The 18547-nt window shown below is 39.5% G+C and overlaps 1 protein-coding gene across 5 annotated transcripts in view; it reads left to right on the top strand.

The window, feature by feature from the left end:
- The window catches only part of LOC138933521 (homeotic protein ultrabithorax-like), a 100716-nt gene that overhangs the window by 32061 nt on the left and 50108 nt on the right, over window positions 1-18547 (top strand). The window lies entirely within an intron of this gene.

Genomic DNA, 18547 nt, shown 5'->3' with positions numbered 1-18547 from the left:
TTCGAGATGTTATAGGAAATTTAATTCTGAACAAAAGATTTCCTATAAACATGGGTGGAAAAATGCTTTCTTAAGAAGTTATCGCTCAAAAACTTCCGTAATCGTGATTAATTTACATTATTTTCCAAATATCATGGAAAATGTGCGTCTTTTAACAAAAAGTGCCGAAACAAAAGTTGCAGAAAATTAAATTATTTTTCAAACGAGATCAAAATGATTGTTGTATTGTTCAATAGATTTTGATATAACCAGTTTCGAACGTACGAAAAGTGATTTTGTTACTTATTGTTTGATCGATTAAAGTTACGTGTTATTTTAGTTTAAAAAAAATTAATTTCATTTTCATAAAAGAAAAAGATTTTTATTTTTATCGTTTTTTCAAAAAATTTATTAAGCTTCATTTTCTTTTCACCTTCTGCTCTTCTTTTGCATCAGAGATTTTTGAGCGATAACTTCTTAAGGAAGCATTTTTCGATCCATGTTTATAGGAAATTTTTTGTTCAGAATAAAATTTCCTATAAGATCTCAAAGTCTGGCTGGAACGTTCGGGGCCACCCTGTATAAAAGTCGGTTTACTTTACGTTACATAGAAGGGTAGAGGTAAATGCAGCTCTCTACGATATATATGTATATATGTGACGCTATTCAGCCTCTCGTCTCCATTCCGGCTCGCTCGCCAATGGATCGAGCGTTCCGTTTCTTTTTCGCGTCCGTATATCCGCGCGATATAGAGTAAACCAAAGCATTACGGAGAGCCGAATGGCCGAAAGTTCTGGCAGTAGACAAAAATGTATCCGGAGTTCCGCGGATACTTTACTTCCGCGCGATCATGAGACGGAGCGATGGAATCGCGATGCGAATCAAAGTGGAGAAGTTTAAAAGAGAGAAAAAGATATACGGTCTAGAAATTTGTATATAATAATTCGGTCCCCATTCGATTTTTATATTTAAAGGCGCGAATGAGTCGGGTTACGAGACGATATTTTTGTTATCCCATCGATACGTTAAAGATCGAAATTATGAACGTGCATCAGTTGGCACCGATTTGTATTAAACGTTTTGACGAGGAACATTTTGCGGGTATTATTGTCACGCACATATGGTGATACGAAAAATCGAGCCGCGAGCTTACATATTCGTAGGTACGTAGGCATTGTTGTACAAACATAAATGGTCGGAAACGTGACTGCGTGGCTAACAGACTGGCACGCGTTGCACGTGCGCAGCGTCTTTTCACATATCCGTAACACTAAGTGCGTTTCTGACCTACAGATGAAGTTATAATTAGACCCGAGGCTCTCTCTCTCGTGCAAAGATACTTCGAGGCTGCTTCGAGAGCGTGGGTTCGATAATAATTACGTACATGAGCGCGATATATTTTCTCGAGAGTCTATCATTTACACATTTTCAAAAATGGCAATACGATTTAACGTTACGGTCTGTCCACAGTTAGTACCAATCGATGGAATTATCGGGGTCATTTAAATGCACATCGAGGCAAGATGTATCACCTTATTCGCGATAGACCGCAATAAAGGACGAGGAGGGAGGTAAACTTTGTGTATAAAAAGCGCAGGCGTGAAAGGAGAGTTATCGGGGGACGGGGATGGATATAAGAAATTGCAGGGGGTGGTAGTCACGAGCCGCGACGTGTTACCAGCCCGATCCCTTGCGAAGGGTAGGAAGCAATTATAACACTAAATTAAGGACGAGGAAAATTTGGTAATTAGGGGGATTCAAAAGGGATAAAGTTGGATGGTCGTTTTTCCTCCGCCAGATTCTTCGGAGGTTACTCAGTGCTTAGGGTCTTTGGTAACTGGAAGGGGACGAGGTGAGTCGAGTTTTTATAGCGGTATTTATTTCACGATTCTTAGAATCATTTTGATCGACGAGGGAACTCTTTTACATTTTGTATTTACCTTTGGCTCCTTTTTTATTCATTACTATGGCGATAGCCTAACATCGGATTCAGCACGATAGCCGCGTAAAACGCACGCGTTTTACGCATTCGCACCACAGAATTGCGATGGCATTTTACACGCTGACGCGCCGCTGTCCGTCATGATGGGCGCCGTAGCGCGAATACCGTAGCCCCACGAATCCCCCGACCAAACCCTCTAGGCAACAAAATATATCTCCGTTGGATTACACTGGGCTACCAATAGGATAAACACAAGCACACGATGGGCTATAGTTGCGAGAGGGAACGGGGATGGAGGGGAAAGAGAGAGACCGAGAGAATGAATTGGAACGAACGTGAGAGGAAAAGAGATGGTCGACTCGTATAGCGGGGATGGAGGTTTGTGGATGGCAGAGATGGTAGTTTTGGGGGGATAGGGGATCGATGCGTGCAGGCATTGCGATCCGTCAGACCGGGTAAACCAAAAGCATAAATTTAATAGGTTTCACCCCCTTCTTCGAGCTTTATGGCGTCACCGAATTTCCCATTAAATAAACAAGCGCGATGTTCATTACCGGGCACACCGATCCTCGCCGTAATTTCATCCCGCCGTGTCGCCGCGCGATGTTGAAAATTGTCTCGAGGACGATTTAGGCATCTCGCCTATTTGCTGATATTTTGCGAAAAGTTAACGTTTAGTTTTTTAATGTCGGCAAGGATAGAACGTGTATATATTGACAGAATTTATCTATTCGTTTATTCACGCCTTCTATCTATTTAACAACGATGAAATCTCTGGCATTTTCGAAATCACCGTGACTTGTCGCACAAAAGCACCGCTTCAGGAAACTTTCTCACTTTTCCTATATTCTTAATCGAAGGAATATTTTTTTTCTCTCTTTACATAAATTCCGATCGCGAAAACGGACAATTATCGTACCGTATGGACTGTATACGCCAACTACTGTAACTCCTGCTTGCTGATAATTAGCGCATCCATCAGCCGCAGCAAGCCGCCAGCTAATGCCGATCGTACGTTATCGTTATCACGGTCTCCCCATTTTGCCCCACTGTACCGCAGCACCTCCGTCCCTTCCTCCCATCTCCCCCTTTCTCCCTCGTGCCCTTCCTCCCACCTAAACTTGTCCATTTGTACACGGTGTGTGTACAAGAGGCAGTGACACCAGCAGAGCTGGTCTCCACTAGCCTACGTGCTCTCCAATCCGGGCGGGCAACGCATGAGCTGTCGATACCGTCAATAATCTAATAACCATTCACCGCCAATGTGTCGTAAGTCACTGGTCTGTAGATTTTCACCGGCGGTCAGTACGCAAGCGATAATGGCGCTCTCTCTCTCTCTCTCTCTCTCTCTCTTTGGATTATCAATTCATCGGATTTACCGTGGGCGACCTGGATTCAGCGGCGAAAGAACGGAGACGTTTCGCGCGTTATGATGAGAGCATGAGATTTCGATCCGATTTACGATACTGTCGCGACGGGATCCGCTTCAGACGGCCAAGGTCGTCACGTAGATGAATAAATATGTAATACAGATAATACGGTACGGGTCTTAATTTATTTGTTCAACAGCTCGCTCTTTTAGCGTTACTCTCTTATCGATCAATCTTTAGTAGGGATATTAATGTATTGTTTTTTTTTTTTTTTTTTTTTAATTACGTTGTACGAATGGCGACGCTGTAAGAATTATAATTGACAGTTTTATATATCACAAAGATAAGTAAATTAATAGTAAGAGGTAGTATTATTTCGTTATTGAAATTTCATGCTTACGCTTTTCAGCAGACGATCTCTCGTATTCTGCGCGAAGCATTTATATTTAAAAGCGTCTGTATCAATCGGACGAGATTAAACTATTAAAGTTTATTGCATTTTTTTTTTTTTTTTTTTTTTTTTTTCCCCCCAAGAATCTTGCACACGCGATGGAACATCAATCACTCCGATCTACTAAATTCATTTCGCACGCGAATGGCGGAGGCATACATGCGTGTGCGTATATGCGCGCGTGCATCGTCGAACTAATGGAGGTTCATCTTTTTTCTTCCGTTCAAATTGTGTTGATTCCCCAAGTTTAATGAAAAAAGATATAAATCACGCGCGGTAAAACGGCATAAATTGCGCGTCCGCGAAATGCAAAACAAATTTGGCTACGGCTAAATTGCAGAAATGGTCGAAGTGTAATATAGGAAGCTACAATTTTTCGGTCTCGAATTCGATAGTCTGTGTACGAGCTAAATTGCCGCAGTCTTCTATCGTCGACATTATCTCCTCGCACGCGGCCCGACCATATCGAGTATATTTGCTCACGTATAAGGTAGGGTACGGCCATGCGTTCCCGCGCGCGCGTCTATGTGTATATACTATATGTGTATATGCGTATCCGCTCGTGGTTACCTACTTAAGTTAGATATTATCGGCAGAGGAGAGGCGATTCGATTGCGTGTAGCGGACCATGGTGTGTAGCGCTGATATAGAACTACTAAACAGGTCGTAGATCAGCACGGTTAGTTATAACAGCGGTCCTACCCATTTCTCCCCCCCCCCCACCCTGTGTCCCACCATCGCTGAACCAATTCCCACTGGTGTTCTGGATCATTTGGCGGCCCGCGGCCGTGAGATGCGCGCATGCACCGGTAACAATGCGCTATCAGGATTATATAATCCACGCTCTGCGACAATCCATATCCGCGGGAAAAAAAACAAAAAAAAAACGCGAGCCAGGCCGTCGATATAATGTACGGTCGTGATTTTTTTTTTTTTTTTTTCTTTAATTTTTAGCGTGTAATAATTCGGCGCCACAGAACACACAATGGCGTTGTCACAGCGGCGAGTAAGCATCATTGATCGAAAGATTGAAGTGATTCGTTGCCGAAAAGAAAACGAGAGACGAGCTTAAGCGAGCTCTAGGTGAGAGAAATATCTTTGTAATTTTAATCGAGTTTTTTTTTTCTTTCTGTTGCAGGTAAGGATATTATTGCCCCAAGCGACAATAGCGACATTAAACATAGGCATGGTGATACAAAGTATGTGAGTTCAGCTTGTTTATAAAATTTAATTCGATCGCCTAACAATTTCTTCCATCTGTTCAAAACTGGATTTACAGAAATGTCGAAAGTCTGGCAAAGTTTTATTTTTTTCTCCCACAGTTAAATTTATATCTCTCCCTTGAATTCGAACCACGCAGATGTTATGTTACCAAGTTTCGTCGAATTCTCCTCCATTCCGGTCGACATTCCCGAGCGACATAAGCTCCTAAGAATAAAGAGTCGCGGGGTGGGGGGGGGGGGTGGGAGAGTGAGTTTTCATCGCGCGAAACCCTCCCTCGCGCGAGAAGGATCGCGCGTAGAAGAACAGCTGCGAGCTGTCTTGGCGATGCCACGGAAGGACGACGTCTGGTTTTTTATTTTTTCTTTTTTTTTTTAAGAGAACGGGGGGGATATAGAACGCGCGAAAAGAGAAAGTGCACGGAACGATGCCTTCGAGGGTGATCAATAAATATTGGCCCTCGGGGGTGAAATTGGGGTAGCTGAGTACGACCACGCCGGCTGAGAGAGAGAGAGAGGACAGTCGTATCGCTGCGGTTGCCGCCCCTTTCCTATGGCGTACGACGTATGGCAGAAATAACCACTTGGTATAGGCAATAGAGAATCGCTCACGGATCGTAATTCCCTCAGCCTCCGTGATCGATACTTACTTTAAGGTCCTTCGCTACGAACCGAAAGGCAGGGATTGGTTCGATTTATGGAAAGGACTTTGCGACGCGGGTGTCGTAAAAAAATGATGAAATTTCGTCATATCGCGATGTTCTTTCGAATTCGTGACTCGGCGTTATTAAACGTCCGATGTTAATTACACTATATGTGTGAGAGAGAGAGAGAGAGAGAGAGAGAGAGAGAGAGAGAGAGAAATAGCTCTGAAAAATTTATATAAATTACTATTACAGTTCATATATGAAAGTGATAATTGATGAAATGACAATTAACAAAAGAGCTGAATAAGTTATCGATAGATAAGTAAATATTTCTACCTTTAAACGATGCAAAGATGTAACAGTTTTAAAATTTATTCAACTAATGAGATTTATCATTTCGACAGTATCTTTGTGCGCGGTGCAATATAAATTGACGCAAGACAATTCTAAAGTAGTATTATTCAATATGACTGTGTTTCTGAAATAAAGATTCGATATCTGTTGTACCTGAGAGATCGTATCCGAGAGATTTTCCGTGAATTTTTTCAGAATGATAATGTGTTCATTTCCTATCTCGCTCAATTGTCTCTACCATTTTCCAGTCGCTGCTAAATAGAAATCTTCGTATCCGGGGCCAGTAAAGCGGTTTCCGTGGATTCGGTTAGAATTTGGATGAGGAAGCTGGATGCTTCCCGAGGCGTGAAATGGCTGCGTTAACCGCTTGCACGGGCCCATCCTTGGCGAGGAAAGGGGCGGACGCTCTCTCGCACTCTCTTCTTTCCTTCCCTTCGCGGCGCAACAAAACGCTTGCTCTGTACTTTCAAGATTTTCCAAGAGTTTAGGGAATATGAATAACAACGCTATCTCCTATTCTGCATAAAACGTATCTTAACCGGAAGAATAATCCTGTAATAAATTTTATGTTTTTACGCGCTTCTCTTTTTACATTATCTCTTCGAACTAATAAATGCCGGCTTGTGTGAAAATATTTGCTAACGAAACGATAATAATCTGCATAGTCTCTGTAACAATAAATTTTCCATATTTTCTTTGTTTTTAATGTTAGCCTTTTTCACTCTCTTTTACGGAAACGCACAGATCCGCTCGTTCGCGATCTTTCCTTGACAAACTTTACCGTTTTACAAATTATTAAAATTCTTCTCGCCAATTTTTTTCCCCGTTTTCCATTTCGTGGTTGTAATCCTGGAATACGTGCCTGTCTGGTAAAGACATTCGGAGGATTTAACCACTCCCAAAAAAAATCCTCATTCTTTTCCCTTCTTCTGGCACCTTTCTCTGTTTCTTGCTGTTTTCGGGGGTTGCTCCCCGAACACGTGGATAGCAATATCATCGTACGGATCTCACGAGGAGAGGAGAGGTATAAGACGAAAGTTATGTGCTTCGCTATGCGCGAGGGAATCGTACATCAGCAGTCGGACGTCTGCGGGGACGTAGAAACGAACGTGAACGAACCAAGAACCCCCGCCAACCCCGCCAGCCCCGCCGTCCCGCCAACCCCCTTTCGTTTTTCCACGTTCCCTTTTCCCCGCGACGCCACCGTTTCCTTATACTTCCCCTCCACCAACCTCTCTACAACCGACTCCTATCTATTTCTCTCTCTCTCTCTCTCTCTCTCTCTCTCTCTCTCTCTCTCTCTCTCTCTCTCTCTCTCTCTTCGTCTCTCTCTTACTCAACATCCTGCTGTCTTTTCGAATTCCCCGCGTGTGTGTCTCTTATTTATACATACACATAGATCTTTTATATAATACTCTATATATCCGTCGTACTGAGATGTTTGTATGCGGTCGACGTATTGTATACATTATTGGTATACCTTACGTAAAATGCCAAAGCAAGCGCATACGAGCGTATAAGTATGTGTGTACACAATACTGGGTGTGGCAGCCGTGGCGAACTATTATTTCAGATAGAGATATGTTATGATCCTCCAGGATCGGGAAGTCAAGCGTATATTACATATTCGGTTTCGAGAGAAATGGCTGAATTATGTGTCGTTCGGGATGCGAAAAGAGAAAATCTCCATTTCTTTATAAGAGTCCCGTGTTTAAAAGAATTGTTAATATTCTCATTGATTTTACATTGTGCTGAAACACACGGAGTACGTGGATGAAAAATAGAAGAGGAATCTTCGGAACGCGTAAGACGCGTTATTTTCCGAGAAATAATTTGGCTCCGCGTCAGACATAATGATTGTTGGCTCAATAAAGATGATTTACGCCTCGCATGCAACATATTACGTAATCATTCTAACAAAGACCTTCGTAAAATCTTGTTATATCCTTTATCATTTCCGAGAGAGATGAAATATATTTCGAAATATATTTTGGTATAATACAAGCAACATGGCGTGAATCGCAGCCGCTAATTTTATGCGATCGAGAAAATTAAGAGTAGCGAATGCTGTTTCAATCTCGCAGGGGACCATCCTATTTTTTCGTCGGTGGCACGTGAATTAAGTCCCTTCGCTATCTTCAGTCCTCACGTAAATTACGCGACGCTCTCCGTGGAGAGAAATAGCTGCCTCTTCTTTTCCCCGCTCCATGCGGCTCTTTCTGCTTTATTTACATATAGATACGAAAGCCATTGAGCTGGCAGGAAAGTACTTCCCTTTTTATGGGCTGATTCATTCAGCATCGATAAAATTTGCCTGCTCGGAATTATTACCAAATTTGCATCAGTCGCGAATATCGCGTCAACATTTTATCGTATTATCATCCAGTTATGTGTATTATTATAAGTAAGATTTAAGCTCACTAATTATTTGTTCATTTTATCTCAATTTTTATGAAACATACAATTTGTACATAATAAGTAACTGTTAATAATTATATAACAATCGATCTCTCAACTCGTACATTTCAATTTTATTTCTATTGTTTATTAAGAATATATATGAAAATTACTCGTAGGATGCAAATTTTTTCATAAACTGAATTATATGTCATTTAAGTTAACGTCAGTCGCGAATATTCGCTATATGTATACTAATAGAAAGTTCAGTACTTGTGTATTAGCTTCGGTATCCTAACGGGGGGCGAGCGTATTATGAATACGCACATAAACATCCCTTGGCGTTATCAGTTGTCGGACGCCGGGGTGCCGGATATTGTCGCATCCTCCGTTTTGCTCTCCCGACTCCACAAAACGGAGCAAGGGAGATACGCTGTTGTGGAACAAAATATAGGAAAGCAAGTCACAGAATGGAATAGCGCGCACTAAGACAGATTTAATTAATCTGTCTCCGACCTACGTATTGCTAATAGGTAAGAACACTATACAGATATACGTATTTTAGCGATATAACTTATTAGTGACGTTTTTATTATTTCCGTAAGATGCGAGATGCAATTTATAACTCCTATGTAAGAATCAAGAATTTATTTCTCTTGTTTCCGAAATTTTCCATGATTTATAAATAAATAGCGACAATAATCAACGGAGACGACTTGTCTATTGTTACGAACAATCGAAAACGTGTAACTCGGATATCGTCGAGATTATATTTCCTTTTGTCTGAGAAAAGATTGCGCGAAGACAAAAAAAAAAAGTATCCGACTTTTATGTTTTTGTGATTTTTACGATGTGTTCGACGACGACGATATGGCCCCCAATGTCTTTTGCCTAAGGGTCCGTAAAAAAACGGTACGTACATTATCCGGTAGAAAGTTGCTCTCTCCCTATTAGAGATGGGATGCTATTTTTTTGTACAAAAAAAAAAAGATACGGTACACGAGAAAGTTCGGGTCTTATAAAAGACGGTCAACACATTTCGTCACTTTTTAGGAGATATCTTTTTACCATTCATCTCATACGTGAAGCGAATAAGAAGCAATAAATCTCATAACAGGGGATCGAGATTATTTACTTTAAGCGATACCATTGTGTATTAAAACGAAAAAAACTTTAGTTGATGAATCGATATCGTATGAACGTTGACAAAATGTAAGATGTATGGTACATATACATAGATATTTTAATATAAAATATTTTATATAATCATATATTAAAATAATTAATTTTTTTCTAAACAGAACGCGTTTTCTTCAAAATCACCCCCAACATAATCGAGCGTAAGGATTATTTCGCTTCGTGACTATATGTACGAGGCATGCCGAAGGGTGAGCACGCGGGGCTTGAAAGAGTTAAATCGCGGCCGGCGTGGGACGGCTAGCGACGAGCAAATAATCGAGTTTAATTGCAAAACCGTCAGCATGATTTAATTACGCTGTACAACGTTGTCGGATATACATTATGTACCGGCCGTACATGTATATCTCCGATTCTCTTTTTTCACCCCTCTCGGATGCCGAATAATAAGTGAAGCGCTTGATAACGTTGTACGCTCATTTTCTCGGATGCTGAACCTCATTTGTTTATCTCAAAACATGTTGACATGAGATTTTCAGTAAATCATTAAATTGTTGTATTTCTAATTTACAAAAATATAACAAATAATTATATCTCGTGTGATATTTTACCCACGATTGATTTGCTATTAATGCAACGTTAGAAATTAAATTCTCTTTAAAAGATATCTTTTTAAATAAATTTTATGATATTTTTTTTATTTTACATTGTTAATAATTGTACTTTATGGCAATGGAAGGAATATTTGGCGCATTGACAGTGAATCGTTAATCAAAACTTCTCGTGCACATATTTTTATCCAGATCGTAAAAGGATTTAATCTTATTTCCACTAATGATTTCGAGGGAAGGCTCTTAAAAAGTGTTTGGGAGAACGGAATCGCGCTAGTTATTCAACATAATGTTTTACGGAAGGAGCTTAACTAGGGGAATGAATGACTCCACTATATTTATAAGAGTTTTTATTCGCGCATTACGAGCGTGCAAGTGCACGCATCAGCATAAATATATACCCGATACATCGAGCTGTGATTATAGCCGGAAGAAATATCGTGGCGATTGCGAAAAAAGAAGAACTAGCTGCCCGCAGCTTCTTCGGTTGAAATAATTCACCTTCGAAAAACGAGCGCGTATTTTAAAATTCAGTCTTTCTCTCAGAATCTTGAGCTTATCTCCGGTTGTTTTTTTTTTTTTTTCGTCCGTCTGCGTAGCAGCACGCGAAGCAACATTTCGCGCGAGACCACAACCTGCGACAGGAGATCTCTACCTGATAGCGTTAGTTCCTAGCACGCGAGCGCGCCGTACCCGAACTAAGGAAGATTGATAAGAGGGGTTCGGACAGGCCCGCGTTCTTCATGGCGACTGACCTGGCGACATAGCTATCCTATGCATCACGTCTTCTTAAATAACACGATCGATGCTTAACACGACGGTATTTCGTAGAGAATTGCCATTTCTAAGAAAATAACGATCCTTTATCTCAAAACCGAAAGAATGCAGAGTTTCGATTCTAATTGAAGCGGCATTCTTAGCTAGCTTTAATGAGCTTCATTAATCGTGTGAATTATCGTCTAATTTCTCTCTCTCTCTCTCTCTCTCTCTCTTTGCAAGTAAAAATTTCAATTTTAATGATACTTCCGTAATGATCGTTTCCTTTATTGAAATTTAATTTTATCCGGTATTTCTACTCTTATCTTTGTCTAATGAGCGTTACATCATTTTATCATCCGATTGAAGCTACTTTGGCATGAACATGCATTCGGCCACGAAAAGATTATAAATTAAACTAATGATTGTGAGAATATTTGTGTCAGACGTAAAAATTAGAAGAAAAATGGAAAAATTTTGTGAGATCGGCGTCCTCAAATTAAAAATTTTATCGAAGTTTTGATGAATACGAGCTTGTTGACTCGTACGATCAACTATGTTTTAACAATGTTCCAATGCTATATATATTTATCAAAGATTATCTATTTTTACTTTCGAGGAATTATAAATTTTGCAGTAGATATACATATGTAATAGCAACGAAAAGGCGTCAGTACACGAGGGTATACTTTTATCATTAGAAATCTAATATAAAAATATGTACTTTTTATTTCTCCTTATTTATAATAAGAGATTATGACATTATCATACGAAATAATATATTTTTTTTTTTATTCACGACCATTGCCCATTACAATTATTACTTTTAAATTATTGTAATTCATTCTCTTCGTATACCTATATATGAAGAATAATTGTTTCAAGTAAGAAAAATATTTCAATAAGGAAAATTAAAACATATTTAAAAAATACTTATAAACGATTATTATATTTTCTCATAATAATACACATTAAAAAATTAATATCATCATTATGTCATAATCGAGAATTTCATGATTAATTATTCAATTTCATCAACTGATAGATGTAAAATGCATTGCTACAATGTCACTATAAATTTAAAGCTAAGAAATATACGGTCTCTCTCTCTCTCTCTCTCTCTCTCTCTCTCTCTCTTCGCTAACCACTAGAAAAGATAATTAAACTTAATTAAAAATAATATGCATGAAAAATATATCTAATTTGAATCGAGAGGTGTATTGCGTCCTAACGTTTCGCAACGCGACGAGTGCTTTGAACAACGGCGTAGTTTTTCATTCCGCGCCGTTATAGGCGAGCATGGAAACTGTAATCACCATCTTTTCATTGCCCTATACGTTCAACGTTTATCCTTTTTTTTTTTTTTTTTTTTTTTCCATTGTGAATCCACGTAAATCTGCGGTAACAACGATAAACCTGCGAAGCTGCGAACGTCCAACATTTATTATTGCTCTCGCGTGTGAAGTTTGATATCCCGGGCGCGCATGTACCATATACGCGCGGTTGCGCGCCAATGGATAGGATGCAAAGGGCGACGCTACTGTTTCCCGGTGGTGGTTTGCTGTTAGTGCGTAGGGGATGGGTAGATTGTGGAGCGAGTTTCACGGGAAGGGAGGGAGGGGCTGGTGGGGAGAGACGATAGGAGAGAGAGAGAGAGGGATGGGGCAGGTGGGGGTGGGGCGTGCGCCCTGCACCTCATAAACTTAAACCCTAATTAACCAGCGCTACGACTACTGTTGCGCCCTACGTGCGTATGGTTCTCGTTCCTATAACACGAACGCACTTCGCCGCTTTCCTCCCCCCTCTCTCTCTCTCTCTCTCTCTCTCGCACCTTGAAGCCGCGCGTGGGCTGCTGTGTGTACGTGTATGCACGTTCGGCGGTATTCTCTAGTGAGAGACGCAATGTTTATTGCCAGACTTCACGTAAATTAGCTCCGCCCGCGAAACTATCCGGTGGGCTCCGTTCGCGGTGAAGCTATAACCGTTGTTTCCGAAGACGAGTCCAGGCAGGCGCTTGAATTTTCGTTCTACATACTCTCCGACATTGGATACAACTTATCCATCCTTGGGGATAAGAGCTTGAATTATTTCGTGAAATATTGTAAAAATGATGGTTTAAGTTCTAAAGTCTAAAAAAAATCAAAGAGCGAAAGTTTACTTTAAATTGAGTCATATGTTGTTTCACACAAGTATTTAGCTACATTGAGAATTTTGAAAGAATGTTTTTATTTTTTTTATTTTTTTTATTTCCTATATTAATTTCTATATCTTAGGGCGTCGAGAAATGTTGGCGTATCAAATGTTTTTGGGAAACTCGATTGAGTGATATTTAAAAGGGGAATTTATAGCGAGACGTGTCTTAATGTCAAAAAACATTGCAACTATTGTGATAATATTTATTACCGACATTGTAATCCGCTTATTCGATTCTGAAAATAATCTTATGCAACGCATTTCGAGTATATTTAATGAAATGTCAGCTTGGCAAAGAGTTTCTTTCAATTCAAAGCAGTGCAATGTTTATTATGGACGGTAATTAAGGTATGCCAAATGTTTCTTGTATACGTTAACATTATATCGGTAACAGACAGACGAATAAAGTAGAGAAAATTTATGATGATCCTAATTTTTCCTCCAATTTACTTCTTGCGCATATTATATTTCACAATATAATTTCTTTTGTATAAAAAAATGTTTGTGTACGATAATCTATGTATAGTCTCGAGTATAATTTAATAAATCTCTGTGTCAAAATTAAATTTGAATATTTCACGTGAAAGGCACTATCATATACATATACATCATTCTTCTGATATATTTTCCAAGAATGCTATTTTCAATTTTTCGAAGAAAAGATTATTTCTTTTCTTATTCCTTTTAATTTTATTATTTCTATTGTATAATTTAAATCTCTTTTAATATTCATTATTCCTATTGTATTATAATTAAAATCTTGTTATTAACGTCAATTATATCAAATTATATATACATATGTATTGAAAATATTACTAATTATGTTATTTATAAACAATTTAATTTTAAATTCAGCGTTCTCTCGGAGAAGTTATCTGGTATATTGTGTTTCTTTTCCCGTAAATATTTTTAGATCTGATCTATAGATGTGAAAATAATTGTACATTATCGTTCATGTGTAAAACACGAAATTTGACAGAAATTACCAAATCATATGTCCTTCCTATTACATGCGTGTACGCCTGGACGGCGCAGGCGTGTTATCACACGTGAAAGCATTCCGTGTCCAATCTGCTAGATAGATGCACATATCAGAAATAGTTCTCGTTCATACCAGAGCGACTGCGCAAAGTTTCACGTGTCGCTTAAGATCTGTATAAAATCGGCATAAACAGCCTCGACCGAATCACTGTCGGACGCACAACACTTTGGAGTCAGGCGTACACTTTTGGCTTCTCTCACCATGGCATAGCCCTAACCGCGAACATACGCGTCTGCCTAGCTAGAGGCTTTTGTTATCCATCCTAAACCTTCTCCGCATGCGATCACACCGTTGTCGGAAAAGCACTTTCGAGGACGAAACGTCGCTCCCTATGCGAGACATGTTTTTTTTTATTGCTCGAGACTTTAAAAACCGACCGGAATGATTGACACATGACGTAGGCGTAATCCGTTGGACACTTGGCCCGGACCAGTGGCGTCCAATCTGCGCAGGTCCACGTCGTCCCAATATGGCGACTCGTCCAGTCAAGTTGGGAGAGTGGCTGGCGGGATTGGGAGTCGTTGGTCACCGTGATGGTGTCTGGTCGATGAGACTGGAAACGCGATCAGCCGCTACGTGGCAGCATGATCGTTCGTGGCCCTTTCACCGTACGACAATTGGGAAGGGATGAGGCCGCCCAAGATGGCCGCCGCGTCCAAGATTGCACCAGGCTTGTCTCTCGCGGCTTCGGCTGAGTTAATTTTCTCACTGTTTCTCACGGTGATTTCAGACGATTGTCGGACCCGCACGCGACGTCACCGTCGATTGGACGTCGGCAGTGGTATGTAAATCGTCGTCGTTTGATCGTGCGGACTTCCGATTGAGGCGCGAGATGCAACAGCCTGTAGCCATCTTATTCAGGGTTTACGCGTACATATGTATTCGCGCGTGTATGCGTGCGTGCGCGTGTGCGGTGAAACGGTGTTTTGTATATCTTCACATTAGTGCGAAACCGCGGAAGATGCATCGCTGACGATATTTAAATTAAAATCGTAAATACACCGTTTAATTAGCAGCGAGAAACGTAATTAGACTCTCCGCCTCGCGATCTAACGTAGGAAAAAAATTTGCGAACTTATGGGAGTCCCTCCCAGCATTTTCCGTGTATACGATACACAGCACAATTGAAATGATTTTAAATAGTTCCATTATGCATTTAGATTTTGTGCAAGCGCGCCAAAGCTTAAGGGAGGTACTCTTGGCAAAAATTATAATGCCGCGATTTGCATTTCATACGTAATCTCATATAGTAACGACCATTAAGTTTTTCTTTCGCGGATTATATTCACAATTTGTGCACGTGCACCGGCATTTTAATTACGTAGTTATCATCGCACTTTCTTAAATTCCCTGATGTAAATGAAAACCCCTTTTATTTGGACACTCGGAATCGAGATAAACATAGCGGGTGGGACTATGTTTACGCGATCGGTAGGCTTAATAAAACACCACGCGAATTAAACAAACATCGGACTTTGTAGTTTTCGTTACCTAAGATAAAAATTTATGACTTGATATCTTAATGCATTTTTATTTTTTATTTTATGCGATAACAATATTTCTTCATTCGTACCTAACAAATACAAATTCGAGTATAGTAAGTCGTAGACTTTTGCAACATTTCGTGATGATTTAATTTCTATTCAAATGGTTCGAAACTATTTTCCTGACAATATCAATAATAGAATTGAAAAGAATCTGTTTATATTAAAAGATGATGCGCGCAAAAAGAATTGCGCGTGAACAATTTCAATTCTCTCTCTATCTCTCTTTTATCTCCGCATAACTTATATTTAAATAAATAACTTTTTTTTCTAATATTCATAAATACAAAGCATGCTCATTTAATATACATACTGACTGATAAATATGTACTGAATACATATGTAATTAAAAAAAAAAAAAAAAAAAACGCGACTTTCTCTTTCATATATATTTATTTATATTATATAGCGGGATCTAAAAGATTCTCTAAATTATGCTAAGAAATTAAATGTCGTAATTTATGGAATCTAGAACTTGCCATAATTTAAATAAATAGATATAAAAGAGAAAAAGTGCCGCGATATATTGTATAATTATATAAAAATATATATGTGTATATTTACATATATAATATATATTTTATGGTTATCAGAGTCGATAAAACGTGCTAAACTTAAGATATATTAAGATTAATATGTAAATTTTTATTGATGTATCGCTACTTAAAATTGGCGATATTTCCTTTCTTATCATTATATATTATATTATTATCCGACAAGTATAAATCTCTATCTAATTAAAAGCTACGTCTGTTTGCACATTGCTTTATTATCGCGACGTGCTACCTTATAAGCAGGGAAACTTGCTTCAAACTCGCTAGGCGGGAGAAGAAGGATCGATAGGGCAAGGCAAACGTATAATGGATAAGAAATACGCGAGGGATGCGGAGAGATAAGAGTTTCCAAGAGGTTTTCCTTTTAGGGTTGGCGTCGGAATATCTCGAAATCTATTTAAAGAACCTAAGTCTAAGATAATATTGTACCGGCGAACTATTGATTTTTTTCCCCTCTACGTTTTTTGTTCGGCTTCTAAATTGAAATTTCTCGACTCGTTGACTTTTTGACCGAATGGAGTTATTTATTCTTCGAAATGATATATATACGGTTTATCCAATTCGCATCAATTGGCAATCTCAATTTTGCGCGCTAACGCATTCTAATTATAGAGCCGTAGGATATTTTATTTATTTATACGCGTTTATTATGTAAAATCACATTTTATAAATAATGTTGCATTTTTTATCAAATTCATGCAGAGAATCCGTTATATTTGCACATACGCTTGTACAACTTATCCTTTCCGAGTCAAACCGGGATAACGTAGTAAGAGGATGACGTAGAGTGGATAAAGAGAGAAAGAAAGAAAGAGCCTCGAGGAGTCTTTTCAGCGCATTGAGTTGTAAAAGCGTTCGTTCGCTCTCACCGCCAAGCGGCACCGGTCGCTTATGTTAAAAGCCGGCTACACACGCCGCGTGATGAGTGGATGCTGTTCTATGTGCACTTTTTCTTTTAACTCTTTGGCCTTGCTCTTGCACTCTTGCCTGTGCCGTTGGTTATATATGCGGGAAGGTCGGTCCATACGCGTTGTATTTGCCTGCATATTTGCGTCCTGCCATTCTTAGCTCTTTTCCCTTCTATCGTTATCGCGCAACATCGACAATTTCACTTTTCACGATACATTTATCCTTCATTGATTCCATATAAAGTTGTAAGATTAAAAAAAAAAAAAAAAAAAAAAATAGAAGAATGAGTAGTCAGTTAAGATATAAGTCTTATATTTCGATGTGAATCAATTTATCAGCTTCAACTGTAAGTAACAAATTAAAGATAGACTGAAATTCTATAAATTCTTTATTGATCGTTTGAAAACAATAATGATATATTGTATATTATACTCCGAAATATGTATCTGCTAAAATCATCATGTTTGGAAATGAGTTATTCGTTTCAATTTTTATTTATGTAACATAAATATAATTAAACTTGTTTAATCGGCGCATTATTTTTTCACATAGAAACATAGCGTTCCCACGTGACAAGTATGTTTGTCATGCAAGCAGAAATAAGAAGATATAACGCGCGCCATAGAAACAGCAAAATATAACTGCAAACATATTATTGCGACACAAATGACTTTTAATGATTTCTTCTAACGATTCAGACCGTTTGCAAAAATCGTGCAGATACAGTAAGAGAATACTGATTATCATTTTTCGCGCGCATCATTATCAATGTTTTTTAATAAATATTCGATAATACATGCAATTGACCGAGAAGCAAATTATCTATATAGTCTATATGGAGCAGGTCAGCATGTTGTTAGACCGGCGGTTAGGGAGTCGGAAAGCGCGATGACGAGAGAAAGACTGAACCGGTTATGGGCGAGGCCCTTCGTCGATTCTTCGTCTTCTTGTACCACCCCATCTTGGGGCCCAAAGGAGGCGAAAAAGGAGGAGGTGAAAGGAAGCGGTTGGTAGAAAAGAAGGGTATACCAAGTATGGTGGCAAACGGGATGACGGGGCAACGAGAATCGAGAAGGAGATGGTTGCGGGGGTTGGGGAGGGGGGAAGGGGGAGACGGGGAGAAGAGAAGCGCGCAGAGCGGATGGGATGAGAAATTCTCGTTGGCTTCGCTTCGATGTCTTTATACGCGCGGCTCTTGTATGGCCATGGGACATATATCTGTCTCGCGAGAGCGAGGGGCGCCGCCAAAAAATCAGATCGAGTGTAAAAATCGCATAAACTCGTCGTGCAAACTCGAGAGCTATGTCCGCCCGGTTGGTTCTCTCTCGAAGCTTTCTCTCTTTCCTCTTCTGTTCTCTCTCCCCCCCCTCTCGCTCTCTCTCTCTCTCTCTCTGCCTCTCTCGTTCTCTGTCTCTTCTCTTTTTCACGCACTCTTTACCTT

The sequence above is a fragment of the Polyergus mexicanus genome, unplaced genomic scaffold, assembly GCF_030449975.1.
Source record: "Polyergus mexicanus isolate NDT 795.1 unplaced genomic scaffold, iyPolMexi1.0 SCAF_5, whole genome shotgun sequence".
NCBI classification, from domain to species: Eukaryota; Metazoa; Arthropoda; class Insecta; order Hymenoptera; family Formicidae; genus Polyergus; species Polyergus mexicanus.
The sequence above is the reverse complement of the archived record's forward strand: the minus strand, read 5'-3'. Positions and strand labels throughout refer to the sequence as shown.